This window comes from Salmo salar, unplaced genomic scaffold (genome assembly GCF_905237065.1).
Source record: "Salmo salar unplaced genomic scaffold, Ssal_v3.1, whole genome shotgun sequence".
Lineage (NCBI taxonomy): Eukaryota > Metazoa > Chordata > Actinopteri > Salmoniformes > Salmonidae > Salmo > Salmo salar.
The window spans coordinates 262,572-278,724 of NW_025547485.1; the positions used below are offsets into that span (position 1 = coordinate 262,572).

Genomic DNA, 16,153 nt, shown 5'->3' on the forward strand with positions numbered 1-16,153 from the left:
ATTGGACAAGCCGCGTCATGTGACCATCCTCCAACTGGAGTTTCCACGACAGCTGGGAGCCGTGCGATACCTCCTCGCGTATTGCTTTCTTAAAGAATACGTAGGGACTGTCCTTATTTCAACATCCGCAAACAAACTTTTGGCGGCATGGGAGACAAGAAGAGTCCAACCAGGTAATGTCTGACTCATTCATTGCGCTGGTGTCATTGATGCTTGAAGTGGACACCATGACACATAATTGAAACACTCTTGTGTATGTGGTGTGGTGTGTGTGTGGTTGGTGTGTGGTGTGTGGTGTGTGTGTGTGTGTGTGTGTGTGTGTGTGTGTGGTAGCCGCGGTGTAACAACCATGGCGGACTGTCTGTTTTATTGCAGTGTCAAATCATAGCGCGAGCTCGTAAAACAGAACAATTTCGGAACACTGAATGGATCATCTTCCCAGATGTTTGACAACGCGAGCATATAGCCTACACATGATGCACACGCAGCACCCTGAACTGGGGATGTGAAACTGACGTGCTTTATGTCCTTTTTTGTTTTGTTCGAAGGCCGAAGCGTCAACCAAAGCCTTCGGCGGAAGAGGGAAATTGGGACTGTAGCGTTTGCACATACAAGAACACCGCGGAGGCTTTCAAGTGCATGATGTGCGATGTAAGGAAAGGGACGTCAACACGGTAAGTGGATACGATACATTTTGCTCGATGATAAATGCTATTATGGTCGTGCAAATGGATGGTCGACACGCGTATTTGTAAGTATTGTTGTATCAGGTTGTGTCCATTAATTTTAGTTTATGAAATGATGCATGTAAACATGAGAAATCTGGACGTCTTTATGCTGCGGTAGCCTGCTGATCAGCTGTACAGTGTGCGATTTTCTAGTAACCTGATTTGTATTGTGTTCCATGGAACAGCATGGATGCTGGTTATGAAATGGAGTGCATCTAAGAACACATGGAGTATCCTTAAAAAACATGGTAATCACTATCATCTATTGTAGTTAGAAAAACAACCTCTATTTGTACGCATGGTCAAGCACAATGAAAAAACATGTTTTAAATGAATTTGGCCTAGTTGATACTAACTCTATGTAGGCCAATTCTGTCGACAATCGGCAATAATAAGTGTATGTGTTTATCTACAATAGAGAGGTGAAGTGACATGACCAGCTATTATGCAATCATTATAGAGTAGTTACCAGGTCTCTCTTGAAAGAGATGTTATCTCAATGAGACTACCTGAATAAATAAAGATCAAGTCGCAGTAGGCTACTGAGTCCTTCCCCTGAAACTAGGCTACCCTTGCCTTGAAACTAATCTATGAAAAATGGCTCTGTAATCACGTGTCATCGTTGTTTGAAGAAGGATGTGGAGCCAGGTTCGATGTGTTAATTGAAAAAAGGTTACATGTAGTTTTAGTTTCACTCTGATTCATAGCTTCCATTGAAAACTTGAACTGCAACTTTCCTTCCTTCCAGACTAGAAAGGCAAGGCATGGTGGTGTCCCAAATGGCACCTTATTCCCGAGGTAGTGCACTAGTTTAGACCAGGGCCCTGTTTAAATGTAGTGCACTACATGGAATATTCTAACATGACAGGCACAAAACCTGAGCTGTTCCATCCTTGTTATTCCAACCCCCAATAACTGTGAGCATAAGAGACATAGATGGGTCATGAACTGGAGCTAGTTGATATGGTCATATCCTGTCTGGGGTTAACACCTCATCTGAGTGGAGAGAGAACATTTGTCTTCTAGAGCAGCACGCTGCGCACACACACTTACACACACACTGCAGCACACACACACACACACACTGCAGCCCCCACACACACACACACACACACACACACACACACACACACTGCAGACACACACACACACACACACACACACACACTGGGGCGGCAGGTAGCTTAGTGGTTAGAGAGTTGGACTTTTAACCGAAAGGTTGCAAGATTGAATCCTTGAGCTGACAAGGTAAAAGTCTGTTGTTCTGCCCCTGAACAAGGCAGTTAACCCACTAGACCATCATTGAAAATAAGAATTTGTTCTTAACTGACCTGCCTAGTTAAACAAAGGTAAAAAGACACGCGCACACACACACTGCAGGCACACACACACACACTGCAGGCACACACACACACACTGCAGGCACCCACACACACTGCAGGCACCCACACACACTGCAGGCACCCACACACAATGCAGGCACCCACACACACTGCAGGCACACACACACACTGCAGGCACACACACACACACACACTGCAGGCGCACACACACACACTGCAGGCGCACACACACACTGCAGGCACACACACACATGCTTTGACAAGGCTGGCGGTGTTGATGAACTCAGTGGGAAGGGGAAGTGGAGGGCAGGAGGCAGGTCGGTATTTAATCATCACGGCTCTCATCATCCATCTTATGTCATGGTAGGTAAGGATCTTCAGGTCCAGGGGACATCATCCATCTTATGTCATGGTGGTAGAGGATCTTCAGGTCCAGGGGACATCATCCATCTTATGTCATGGTGGTAGAGGATCTTCAGGTCCAGGGGACATCATCCATCTTATGTCATGGTGGTAGAGGATCTTGTGGTCCAGGGGACATCATCCATCTTATGTCATGGTGGTAGAGGATGTTGTGGTCCAGGGGACATCATCCATCTTATGTCATGGTGGTAGAGGATGTTGTGGTCCAGGGGACATCATCCATCTTATGTCATGGTGGTAGAGGATGTTGAGGTCCAGGGGACATCATCCATCTTATGTCATGGTGGGTAAGGATCTTGTGGTCCAGGGGACATCATCCATCTCATGTCATGGTGGTAGAGGATGTTGTGGTCCAGGGGACATCATCCATCTTATGTCATGGTGGTAGAGGATGTTGTGGTCCAGGGGACATCATCCATCTTATGTCATGGTGGTAGAGGATCTTCAGGTCCAGGGGACATCATCCATCTTATGTCATGGTGGGTAAGGATCTTGTGGTCCAGGGGACATCATCCATCTCATGTCATGGTGGTAGAGGATGTTGTGGTCCAGGGGACATCATCCATCTTATGTCATGGTGGTAGAGGATGTTGTGGTCCAGGGGACATCATCCATCTTATGTCATGGTGGGTAAGGATCTTGAGGTCCAGGGGACATCATCCATCTTATGTCATGGTGGTAGAGGATCTTCAGGTCCAGGGGTCATCATCCATCTTATGTCATGGTGGTAGAGGATCTTGTGGTCCAGGGGACGTCGTCCATCTTATGTCATGGTGGGTAAGGATCTTCAGGTGCAGGGGACATCATCCATCTTATGTCATGGTGGTAGAGGATCTTGTGGTCCAGGGTACATCATCCATCTTATGTCATGGTGGGTAAGGATCTTCAGGTCCAGGGGACATCATCCATCTTATGTCATGGTGGTAGAGGATCTTCAGGTCCAGGGGACATCATCCATCTTATGTCATGGTGGTAGAGGATCTTCAGGTCCAGGGGACATCATCCATCTTATGTCATGGTGGGTAAGGATCTTCAGGTCCAGGGGACATCATCCATCTCATTTCATGGTGGTAGAGGATCTTCAGGTCCAGGGAACATCATCCATCTTATGTCATGGTGGTAGAGGATCTTGTGGTCCAGGGGACATCATCCATCTTATGTCATGGTGGTAGAGGATGTTGTGGTCCAGGGAACATCATCCATCTTATGTCATGGTGGTAGAGGATCTTCAGGTGCAGAGGACATCATCCATCTTATGTCATGGTGGTAGAGGATGTTGTGATCCAGGGGACATCATCCATCTTATGTCATGGTGGTAGAGGATCTTCAGGTCCAGGGGACATCATCCATCTTATGTCATGGTGGGTAAGGATCTTGTGGTCCAGGGGACATCATCCATCTCATGTCATGGTGGTAGAGGATGTTGTGGTCCAGGGGACATCATCCATCTTATGTCATGGTGGTAGAGGATCTTGTGGTCCAGGGTACATCATCCATCTTATGTCATGGTGGGTAAGGATCTTCAGGTCCAGGGGACATCATCCATCTTATGTCATGGTGGGTAGAGGATCTTCAGGTCCAGGGGACATCATCCATCTTATGTCATGGTGGTAGAGGATCTTGTGGTCCAGGGGACGTCGTCCATCTTATGTCATGGTGGGTAAGGATCTTCAGGTGCAGGGGACATCATCCATCTTATGTCATGGTGGTAGAGGATCTTGTGGTCCAGGGTACATCATCCATCTTATGTCATGGTGGGTAAGGATCTTCAGGTCCAGGGGACATCATCCATCTTATGTCATGGTGGGTAAGGATCTTCAGGTCCAGGGGACATCATCCATCTTATGTCATGGTGGTAGAGGATGTTGTGGTCCAGGGAACATCATCCATCTTATGTAGGGATGCACCAATATTACATTTTTGGCCGATACCAATATCCGATATTTTCCTTGCCCCAAAAAATTATACAGATAACCAACATTTAACATTTAAGTGGACTTTTAAGCATTCTCGTACAGTTAAATAGTTAACACACACACACACATGGACACAGCAGTCTAAGGCACTGCATCTCAGTGCAAGAGGTGTCACTACAGTCCCTGGTTCGAATCCAGGCAGTATGACATCCGGCCGTGATTGGGAGTCCCATAGGGCCCAGTGTTGTCCGGGTTCGGCCGTCATTGTAGATAAGAATTTGTTCTTAACTGACTTGCATAGTTATATAAAGGTTACACACATACCACACTGACAAAAAAGTTATTTTGTTGGCATTTATATATGTCCCCATTACCATTAAAAACCTAAAATCCATCATCAAAACCTATTTCTTTCACTTACTTGCTGTGCTGTTTCATTGTTCATTTGTTCAGTCTCAACCAGGATTTCATCATACATGTCAAGCAGTGAAGTTTCAGCTCTATCTGTCCTTGGCTTCTCTTCCTCGGTGCGCACTGTCACTGTGTCCGTTTCCATCTTGTCCAGCTGTGTATGTAACATTTCACGTAAACCCCGTTTTTTCTGTTCTGCATCATAGTAGCGGTCCTTGTACCTAGTATCGAGCACGGTGGCAGTAAAGAGGCTCAGAGAGAATGCCACAGAATCACTTGTTCACAGCCTTGAGTACTTTTGTAAGTTTTAACCCCACGGTCTGTGTGGGCAGTTTTGTTGAGCAGGCGCTTCAATGCCATGACAGAGGGTATCACGTCTGCTGCAGACGCAGTTGATGAGCTTATTTCTCCAGTCAGTTGTTCAAATGGTGCTAGGAGAGTGTTCATGTTTCCTAGTTTCAAACATGTTCTCAAATGCCATTAAAGTGGCAGCAGCGGTATGAAAACCAGCACATTCTTGAGCATGCAATACGGCTTTCCTCAGTACGAAGTCCTTGTCGATCCACTGTGCTGTCACACTCAGCATGCTCATGGGGTTGACATCGCTGGTGCAAATGTCAGTCGTGAAGCTAATAGCAGTGACGCCCATAGCAAGTAGCTCATAGATGTGCATTTCAACAATACTGTGTAACTCCGGTAGGGCAACATCTGAAAAATAGTGCCTACTTGGTAGTGTGTACCAGGGCTCAAGATGCTCGACCAGTCGCGAAAGCCAACATCATCCACGACAGAGAATGCTTGATTGTCAAGGACAATGAATTCCATTATTTTGATATTCATGGTTTTCGCCTTTGAGTTGTCTCGCAGATTTTTTTTTTTACTCTTTACTCTTTCAAATGACTGCTCGACTTGAACTTGTTTAGTTGTTGGAAGTGTGCACTTAGTATTTTTCTGTGTTTGTTCTGTGTAGCGCTGTATTTTTAGTGCCGTCTTTAAGTCATCTACCTACGTTATATAGGTATGCACGTCAGCTTTGACATCGGTTTTGCACATCGGCGTTAAACTAGACATCAGGTCGATGTTGGCATTTTTAGCTAATATCGTCTGATTCCGATATATCGTGCATCCCTAATCTTATGTCATGGTGGGTAAGGATGTCCAGGGGACATCTGCCAAAGCTTAGCTGACTGTGAATGTACAGTACCAATCAAATGTTTGGACACACCTACTCATTGAAGGGGTTTTCTTAATTTTTACTATTTTCTACATTGTAGAATAATAGTGAAGACATCAAAACTATGAAATAACACATATGGAATCATGTAGTAACCAAAAAGTGTTAAACAATCAAAATATATTTTATATTCTTCAAAATAGCCACCTTTTGTCTTGATGATCGCTTTGCACACATTTCAATTAACAGGTGTGCCTTGTTAAAATTACATTTTTTGTTATTTCTTTCCTTCTTAATGCGTTTGAGCCAATTAGTTGTGTTGTGGCAAGGTAGGGGTGGTATACAGAAGATAGCCCTATTTGGTAAAAGAACAAATCCATATTATGTCAAGAACAGTTCAAATAAGCAAAGAGAAACGACAGTCAGTCAATCCGGAACAGTTCAAGGACTTTTAAAGTTTGTTCAAGTGCAGTCGCAAAAACCATCAAGCGCTAAGATGAAACTGGCTCTAATTAGGACCACCACAGGAAAGGAAGACCCAGAGGTACCTCTGCTGCAGAGGATAAATTCATTAGTTACCAGCCTCAGAAATTGCAGCCCAAATAAATGCTTCACAGTGTTCAAGTAACAGACACATCTCAACATCAACTGTTCAGAGGAGACTGCGTGAATCAGGCCTTCATGGTCAAATTGCTGCAAAGAAACCACTACTAAAAGACACCAATAAGAAGAAGAGACTTGCTTGGGCCAAGAAACACAACCGATGGACATTAGACTGGTGGAAATCTGTCATTTTGGTCTGATGAGTCCAAATTGTAAGATTTTTAGTTCCAACCGCTGTGTCTCTATGAGACGCAGAATAGGTGAACGGATGATCTCCACATGTGTGGTTCCCACCGTGAAGCATGGAGGAGGGGGTGTGGGGGTGCTTTGCTGGTGACACGGTCTGTGATTTATTTTTAGAATTCAAGGCACACTTAACCAGCATGGCTATCACAGCATTCTGAAGCGATACGCCATCCCATCTGGTTTGCGCTTAGTGGGACTATCATTTGTTTTTCAACAGGACAATAACCCAACACACCTCCAGGCTGTGTAAGCGCTATTTGACCAAGAAGGAGAGTGATGCAGTGCTGCATCAGATGACCTGGCCTCCACAATCACCCGGCCTCTACCCAATTGAGATGGTTTGGGATGAGTACGACCGCAGAGTGAAGGAAAAGCGGCCAACAAGTGCTCGGCATAATTGGGAACTCCTTCAAGACGGTTGGAAAAGCATTCCTCACGAAGCTGGTTGACAGAATGCCAAGAGTGTGCAAAGCTGTCATCAAGGCAAAGGGTGGCTACTTTGAAGAATATCAAATATATTTTTATTTGTTTAACAGTTTTTGGGTAACTACATGATTCCATATGTGTTATTTGATAGTGTTGATGTCTTCACTATTATTCTACAATGTAGAAAATAGTAAAAATAAAGAAAAACCCTTCAATGAGTAAGTGTGTCCACATCCCAAATGGTACCTATTCCCTATATAGTGCACTACTTTTGACCAGAGCCTGGCACCATGACGTCGGTGTTATTGAGTCACAGTCACCCTGGTGTTGTCCCTGAGTGACATCTTGCTTTCATGGACAACAAGAGAAACAAAGCCATGCAAGAATAGCTAGCTCTCTCTCTCTCTCTGTCGCTCCGTCTCTCTCTCTGTCTCTGTGTGTGTGTGTGTGGTTTTATTACCAAAGGTTGAACATTATCCTTCTCCTTCATGCAAAACCAATTATCCTGGTTTAAAGAGCAGTTTTCAAATGAGCCAGCTAACAGTGTGGAGGCAGACCCAATTGTCTCCATTGCCTCTGTGACTGGAATGTTGTGTGTACACGGGTCTGTGCACGTGTATTTGTGTGTATGTCATTTGTTTGTGTGTGTGTGTGAGTTTTGGGGGGCCTGGGTGTGTGTGTGTGTGTGTGTGTGTGTGTCTAGTCTCTGAAATGAGGCTGCTACAGCAGCTGCCAGACAACCAGAGCTAGGCTCATTAGTATGCTAGGGCTTAATCAGTGTGATGTCATCAGTGGAACAGAGATTTTCATCAGGACAACACTCTTAAAGCAGCCAGGGGTCACCACCATTACAAACAACTCAACCACCGCTGCACACACAGGAAGATAGCAGAGGGAGAAGAAAGAGAGAGACATCAAATTCCCTCCACACACAGAAGACAAGGGGCTAAGAGAGAGAGAGTCTGAGAGGGACCTCTGCTCCAGAAGGGCCAAGCACTTGCCATCTGCCCAGAGCAGCAACACAGTTCACGTTTGCCAGCCGATGGTACTTAGCATCTCTGAACAAAGTGCCGACCGTAATTTGCCAACCGAGTGCGAACCGATTTTACGTGTAGAAATGGGACGAAAATGCCGGCACTCAGACACCTACCGGCGTGTGGTCCTTCAAAAAAACAAACGGTAGACTATCATTCACTGAGATGTATTCTCAAGAGGGACAGGAAGAGATCTCAGTGCTGTCCTCCCTTCCTTTCCTCTCATCTTTTCCTCTCTTCCTTTCCTCTCCTCTCAGAGAGACGGTCTACTTCATCAAGGCCAAGCGCTAACCCTCTGCCCTCTACAGCAACAACAACACAGCTCCTACCAGAGGTGATGCTAGCAAGATGGCCAACAAAGGAGGTCGCGGTAGTTAATGAAGGGCCAATAGCAACATGACTCGACCTGCGTCACCCACCCGTCCACACACAGCACACTCCAGGGGGTTGGCTGTCTCTTCTAGGGAGGGAGGGAGGGAGGGAGGGCTCTTCCAGTGGGGGAAAGAGCCAGACAGCTGGTGTACTAAGTCTAATGTAGGACATGGATTATGGAGGATATTAATATGACCTTTCTATTTCCCTCTGGCTTTATTTAGCTTGAGATATTATATATATCTCAAAGATTATTTTGTGGTCACTAATTTTAGCTTGAACAATAATGTAGACCCTATGTAAGATCATTGCATGGTCACTGACTTTTGTAATCCGGTTTTAATATGGAATTAGTTACATAGGTCAAAAGTTACCCGTATCTGTGTCAAACAGGCCTAACTTTACTCCCAGATGGATGAGTTGGTACTGAGCTCATTTGGGGTAAAAGAGGGGAGGAGAGAGATGGAGGTAGAAAGAGAGATGGAGGTAGAAAGAGAGATGGAGAGACACGGGAGAGAGAGAGACGGGAGAGAGAGAGAGAGAACGGGGGGAGAGAGAGAGAGACAGGGGAGAGAGAGAGACGGGGGAGAGAGAGGGGGAGAGAGAGAGAGAGGGGAGAGAGAGAGAGACACAGGGAGAGAGAGAGCACCGGGAGAGAGAGAGCACGGGGAGAGAGAGAGACCCGGGAGAGAGAGAGAGACACACGGGGAGAGAGGGAGACACACGGGAGAGAGAGAGAGCGAGAGAGAGACACGGGGAGAGAGAGAGAGACACGGGGAGAGAGAGAGAGACACGCGGGGAGAGAGAGAGACACGCGGGGAGAGAGAGAGAGACACACGGGGAGAGAGAGAGGCACGGGGAGAGAGAGAGACACGCGGGAGAGAGGGAGACACAAGGGGAGAGAGGGAGAGACACGGGACAGAGAGACACACTGGGAGAGAGAGAGACACACTGGGAGAGAGAGAGACACACGGGGAGAGAGAGAGACACACTGGGAGAGAGAGAGACAGACACACGGGGAGAGAGAGAGAGACACACGGGAGAGAGAGAGAGACACACGGGGAGAGAGAGAGACACACGGGGAGAGAGAGAGACACACGGGGAGAGAGAGAGAGACACGGGAGAGAGAGAGAGACACGGGGGAGAGAGAGACACGGGGAGAGAGAGACACACGGGGAGAGAGAGACACACGGGGAGAGAGAGGGACAGAGAGACACGGGAGAGAGAGACACACGGGGAGAGAGAGACACACGGGAGAGAGAGACACGGGGAGAGAGAGAGACAGAGAGACACGGGAGACAGAGAGACACGGGGAGAGAGAGAGACACGGGGAGAGAGAGAGACACGGGGAGAGAGAGACACACGGGGAGAGAGAGACACACGGGGAGAGAGAGGGACAGAGAGACACTGGGAGAGAGAGAGACACGGGGGAGAGAGAGAGACACGGGGAGAGAGAGACACACGGGGAGAGAGAGAGACAGAGAGACACAGGAGAGAGAGAGACACGGGAGAGAGAGACACGGGGAGAGAGAGAGACACGGGAGAGAGAGAGACACACGGGAGAGAGAGAGACACACGGGGAGAGAGAGAGACACACGGGGAGAGAGAGACACACGGGGAGAGAGAGAGACATGGGGAGAGAGAGAGACGGGAAGAGAGAGCCAGAGAGAGAGACGGGGGGAGAGGGAGACGGGGAGAGAGAGCCAGAGAGAGAGACACGCGGGGAGAGAGGGAGACACAAGGGGAGAGAGGGAGAGACACGGGACAGAGAGACACACTGGGAGAGAGAGAGACACACTGGGAGAGAGAGAGACACACGGGGAGAGAGAGAGAGACACACGGGAGAGAGAGAGACAGACACACGGGGAGAGAGAGAGAGACACACGGGGAGAGAGAGAGAGACACACGGGGAGAGAGAGAGACACACGGGGAGAGAGAGAGACACACGGGGAGAGAGAGAGAGACACGGGGGAGAGAGAGAGAGACACGGGGGAGAGAGACACACGGGAGAGAGAGAGAGACACGGGGAGAGAGAGACACACGGGGAGAGAGAGACACACGGGGAGAGAGAGGGACAGAGAGACACGGGAGAGAGAGAGACACGGGAGAGAGAGACACACGGGGAGAGAGAGACACCGGGAGAGAGAGAGACAGAGACACGGGAGACATAGAGACACGGGAGGGAGAGAGAGACACGGGAGAGAGAGAGACACACGGGAGAGAGAGACACACGGGGAGAGAGAGGGACAGAGAGACACTGGGAGAGAGAGAGACACGGGGGAGAGAGAGAGACACGGGGAGAGAGAGACACACGGGAGAGAGAGAGACAGAGAGACACAGGGAGAGAGAGAGAGACACGGGAGAGAGAGAGACACGGGGAGAGAGAGAGACACACGGGGAGAGAGAGAGACACACGGGGAGAGAGAGAGACACACGGGGAGAGAGAGACACACGGGGGAGAGAGAGAGACATGGGGAGAGAGAGAGCGGGAAGAGAGAGCCAGAGAGAGAGACGGGGGGAGAGGGAGACGGGAGAGAGCCAGAGAGAGAGACGGGGAGAGGGAGACGGGGAGAGAGAGAGAGACACGGGGAGAAAGGGACAGAGAGAGACGGGGAGAGAGAGGGAGACACGAGGAGAAAGGGACAGAGAGACCCGGGAGAGAGAGAGACACACGGGAGAGAGAGAGACACAGGGAGAGAGAGAGACACGAGAGAGAGAGAGAGACACACGGGAGAGAGAGACACGGGAGAGAGAGAGACACGGGAGAGAGAGAGACACGGGGGAGAGAGAGACACGGGGGAGAGGGAGAGGCACACGGGGAGAGAGAGAGACACGGGGAGAGAGGGAGACGGTTGGGTTGTGTGCAGCCAGCAGTTAGATTAAGATGAATGTTTTACAAAGCTGAGGTTTAGCAGAGCAGCTCTCTCTGATGCTGCTGAGAAGATAGAACCAGAATTGAAAGCATGTTGTCAACGAGGCTGTAATGTCTCCAGGATGGGAGGATGGCAACAGACGCCAGGGAGGAAGAAAGGAGTGTAGAGGGAGGAGGAGGAGGGACAGAGGGAAGAGAGAAGAAACGAGGGGGTAACCAAAACGAACATGACAAAAGAGCTTGTGACGTGCAGTTGGATTGGCACGGCAGTAAACACTAGGCCACGCGTTATTGCCAGGCCATTAAAGACACGCCATTAGCCACAATAGGAGGTGAATACAGGAAGGCAAATTACACGCCATTCTTTTAATGATTATCCCTCTCTGTTCAGGTATTTTACAGCCATTGGAGAGGAGACACCACGTTATTCCAGTGCTCTCACTGCTCTGGCTTCTAGTCATTAGAAAACAATAAAACACTCTTCATGAAAGGGTGATTTAACTGCTGCTAGACAACTGTTAGAAACGGCGCGTTCCAAACATTAGCCGTCCTGCTAGCAGTCTAATAACTGGGTGTGTGAAGACCTAATTGTATTTGACCTTTCAACCCACCAGCTGTCCACTAATGAGTTCTCTGACACTTTCAGCCCAAGGGAAGGAACAGTCAGGATTTTACTGTAGCCAGTATTATGCTAGTATATTTCCACAAGTTCACACGGATATTTACTGAACTTCACCTGAGGGCTCGTATGACAGCTTGAATGATGGGGGAACTGCTCAAGTGTGTGAGCAGTGAACACACACACACACCCTCCATGTAGTCCTTTGCAGGACCTCTGGAGAAAAGGTCTGTTGAACTGAAAATCCAGTTGTCATGTCGGTACTGTTTACCTATGCCTATTTCAGACTTTCAGCAGTGAATGTTATATTATGTAAATTGTACAGTACACTGCGTGGGCATCTCCCTCCACCAATCACGGGGCATACTTACAAATATTCTCTACACAGTGCATGTAAGCTGTCTTTTTATCCCTACACCTACACCATACTAAACTGTACAGTACGCTGTGATGCAACATAGAATAGAATGCAAATGTACGTGTGTGTATATAAATATCACCTGAGAAAATGACTCTATAGGACTTCCAGAGTAGGGGGGGGGTCTAGGGCGTAGTGGGCTAAATGCTGTGGAGGTGCCATAAACTATAGGAAGCAGAGAGCAATCTCTCTCACACACACACACACACACACACACACACACACACACACACACACAGCTCCAATGGAGAGCAGCATAGCAGTAGCATGTTCTGGCAGGGAGAGACATTAATCATGTCACTGGATCCCAGGAGGAGGTGTAACACACACACACACACACACACACACAGCGACCTGCTGAAAGGGAGATGTGACAGAACACTGAGCCTGTAGGTTGACTGATCTGTGGGAGGACAGAGGACTCCTGCTCTGCTCTGATTAACACTGTATTATTCAGCTTACACTGGGCTGATCCCAGATCTGTATCGTTGTCTATGGCATGACAATGATAGTCAGGTGACCAAAGCATCTGGGGCTAATCTTTCATTAGTCTTCAATTGAATGACTTGCACTATGTTGTCTAAGGGGAACTGGTGTTTTTTGTGGACTGTGTTAAAGAAAGAGCGAAGACTACATCAAATGATTTCAGGTTGACCTCATGAAACATACTGCAGCAGTACAACACATTGAGAGCTGACAGTTTCAGCCAGCTGTGGTCTAACAGCAGCCATGAAACATACTGCAGCAGTACAACACATTGAGAGCTGACAGTTTCAGCCAGCTGTGGTCTAACAGCAGCCATGAAACATACTGCAGCAGTACAACACATTGAGAGCTGACAGTTTCAGCCAGCTGTGGTCTAACAGCAGCCATGAAACATACTGCAGCAGTACAACACATTGAGAGCTGACAGTTTCAGCCAGCTGTGGTCTAACAGCCGCCATGAAACATACTGCAGCAGTACAACACATTGAGAGCTGACAGTTTCAGCCAGCTGGGGTCTAACAGCAGCCATGAAACATACTGCAGCAGTACAACACATTGAGAGCTGACAGTTTCAGCCAGCTGTGGTCTAACAGCAGCCATGAAACATACTGCAGCAGTACAACACATTGAGAGCTGACAGTTTCAGCCAGCTGTGGTCTAACAGCAGCCATGAAACATACTGCAGCAGTACAACACATTGAGAGCTGACAGTTTCAGCCAGCTGTGGTCTAACAGCAGCCATGAAACATACTGCAGCAGTACAACACATTGAGAGCTGACAGTTTCAGCCAGCTGTGGTCTAACAGCAGCCATGAAACATACTGCAGCAGTACAACACATTGAGAGCTGACAGTTTCAGCCAGCTGGGGTCTAACAGCAGCCATGGAGACACCAGTGTTATGCCTGGGTCAATGAGTCATCAGGACCCCTGGTGTCTCTCTGTTTTAACATTACTGTATAACACAACACCATCACTAGAGAGGCTGACAGACAGGGGGAGGGAAGAGTGGGAAGAAGGGTGACAGGATGTGCAGTCATCCAGAGAGAGAGAGAGAGCCTTGCTATTGAGAAAGGCCGCCGTAGGCAGACCTGGCTCTCAAGAGAAGACAGGCTATGTGCACACTGCCCACAAAATGAGGTGGAAACTGAGCTGCACTTCCTAACCTCCTGCCAAATGTATGACCATATTAGAGACTCATATTTCCCTCAGATTACACAGATCCACAAAGAATGTGAAAATAACTCCCATATCTATTGGGTGAAATACCCTACGAGAGAGAGAGACAGATTTAGGCTACTTCTGTTCGTTAGTCATTTCAATGAAATATATACCAGTTGATTGTTGAATAATGTAAAGTGTCAGGGCAGTGTAGAGACTAGAGACAGTGATGTAAGATCTAAAGGCACCTCATCATTATTTATCTAGCTGGCTGAAAGGAAATCCACTCTGTCTGGCTGCTGTTTGGTGCCTTTATTTAAACCCCTCCTTGATGTCCTACTTTCATAGTGGCAGACTCCATTAGCCATTCTAGAACAGATTCTGGGAGTGGGCTATTGATTGAAAATCACACTCCCACACAGGGGTTCCAACACACAGTATTAATGTCAGAACATAGGCTAGGCGCAGAGCCAGACACTGAGGAAAGTCATCCTATTGGAATCCCTGTCCCAGCCCAGCCTGATGTGGTGTGTAAATGCTAGGCCAATACTGGACACACACACACACACACACACACACACTGGCGACCTATAGTAGGTGCTTTCATAATGACCTCTGATTGGGTTAACTGCTGTGCTCTGTTAACCACTCCACCTCTGTACAACATGACAGCATCAGTCCTGGCAGCAGTCTCCTCTATCACCTTGCAGCAATTGACTCAGTCTGAAAACCAAGCGCTCCCATCATCCATCCCAATGTGTTTGGGGAGTCGGGACAGAGATGATTTTCAACACACACAACAACATGAATTATGTTATTACTGAGAGATTGTTCTCCGGCTGATTAAAGTTGTCAGCATTGGTTAGTTCCATGGTGGGCTGTGCTGCGACTCCCCTCTCTCTCTCTCTCCCTCCATCTCTGTGTCTCTGGCAGTATATAGGCCATGTGAAACATGTCCACGCTGGCTGGTCTTGATGCAGTTACTGTAAGGGGATTTTCAGAACAACACTTGAATGTAGCTTTTTCAGGCTGTAGGTTTATAATTGAGGCCATTATGGTCATCTAAACTAAACAACGCCTTCCTCTTCCCTTAGCGACTCGTCCAGCTGTAGTTGTCATGGTTTCCGTGTGTCAGAAAGTCAAGTACTGTTCTATTTGAGAGTATCACAGATAAGCATACTGATAAGTAGCACTGCAGAAACAAGGCTAAACTGTTTCTCCATCTTACTACAGCGTGATTGGAACTGACTAGAGACAAGCTGATGACAATTACTCTCATGGTGGTGAATTTCGTACTAAATGTGCTGGTCGGGTTTCTGCATGCCTCCAGGGCTCATCTGTGAAATGTCAGCGTGTGTGTTTTGTTCTAGACGGAACCACTGAAAGGAAAGATCACTCTGCAGTCAGTACAGAGACTGTATGGTGTAGTAATCTCACCATGGCAGAAAAAAAAACACACACACACACACACACACACACACACACACACACACACACACACACTGACTGTATGGTGTAGTAATCTCACCATGGCAGAACACAACACACACACACACACACACACACACACACACACACACTGACTGTATGGTGTAGTAATCTCACCATGGCAGAACACAACACACACAACACACACACACACTGACTGTATGGTGTAGTAATCTCACCATGGCAGAACAGCAGATGGGTCTGTCAGCACTGTGGGCTGGGCTGGCATTCACACTAGTTATTTGTCCGTCCCTAAAGAAGCAACATACAGGACCTGGCAGCTCATGCATACAGTGCTACTGGAATAATTGCATAATGCATGTTGTTGTGAAGCATTTGGACAGAGGAGGATGACATGGGGTAGCTGCTTCTTCAGAGAGGAGCTTTGGCTACACCCACTGATTGCATTCAATGCTGTATGTTCTTTTAAGTATT

The 16,153-nt window shown here is 47.7% G+C and overlaps 1 pseudogene across 1 annotated transcript in view; it reads left to right on the forward strand.

The window, feature by feature from the left end:
• LOC123731903 (YY1-associated factor 2-like) overlaps positions 1–16,153 on the forward strand; it is a 27,404-nt pseudogene continuing 11,251 nt past the window's right edge. The window contains exons 1-2 of the transcript XR_006762902.1: positions 1–173; positions 549–674. The product of XR_006762902.1 is annotated as a YY1-associated factor 2-like (transcript). The remainder of the gene's footprint in view (positions 174–548; positions 675–16,153) is intronic.